This window comes from Rhagoletis pomonella, unplaced genomic scaffold, assembly GCF_013731165.1.
Source record: "Rhagoletis pomonella isolate Grant_MI unplaced genomic scaffold, Rhpom_1.0 Rhpom_scaffold_00002, whole genome shotgun sequence".
Lineage (NCBI taxonomy): Eukaryota > Metazoa > Arthropoda > Insecta > Diptera > Tephritidae > Rhagoletis > Rhagoletis pomonella.
In genome coordinates, this window is record NW_023458556.1 from 45,861,156 (window position 1) to 45,861,802 (window position 647).

The 647-nt window shown below is 29.2% G+C and overlaps 1 protein-coding gene across 1 annotated transcript in view; it reads right to left on the reverse strand.

Moving 5' to 3' along the window:
- LOC118753460 overlaps positions 1 to 647 on the reverse strand; it is a 7,845-nt gene that overhangs the window by 4,252 nt on the left and 2,946 nt on the right. The gene's annotated exons all lie outside the window — the stretch shown is intronic.

Here is a 647-nt window from a genome sequence, read left to right on the forward strand (position 1 = left end):
TTGCTCATTTTCTCCATACAAAAAATAATTATCGAACATACTTTGTATGGAAGAACCCTCGTGAAAAAAATTGCCAAAAATCAACGCGATTTTCTAGCAACTTCAAACTTGCACTTTGCGCTACTACAGTTTTATAGCCCATCAAATTTAAGTAGATAAAAGTGAAAATTTTAAGACGCCAGGAAATCGCGTTGATTATTAATAATTTTTTGGCTGAACTTTTGAAGTTTTGAGCGGCTAAAAAATCGCATTAATTTTTAATAACTTTTTTGCTGACGGCTTTTTCGGTTTTTTTTCTTATAAAAAGCGAAATTTAGGAAACTTGCGTTGACTTTTTTTATTTTTTTCACAAAAGGTCTTGCGCATATTCTTCCACAAAAAATTCATGTTTATATGGAAAAAATGCAAAACGCTGTCAACAAAAAAAAAATTATTAACTTGCATTCATTTTAGTTTATATAGTTTTTATTTAAGCATGAACCATATTTTTATAAAAAAAGATCAAAAAAATTTTAGCTTGAAAAACATTGTAAATATGAAAAACGAAACCCCATTCATTCATTTTTGACCGCCACTGTATGTATGTATGTTTTTGTATTTTTTGTTGGGCTTGCGGCATTCCTCATCCTCTCCTCATATGTATATTT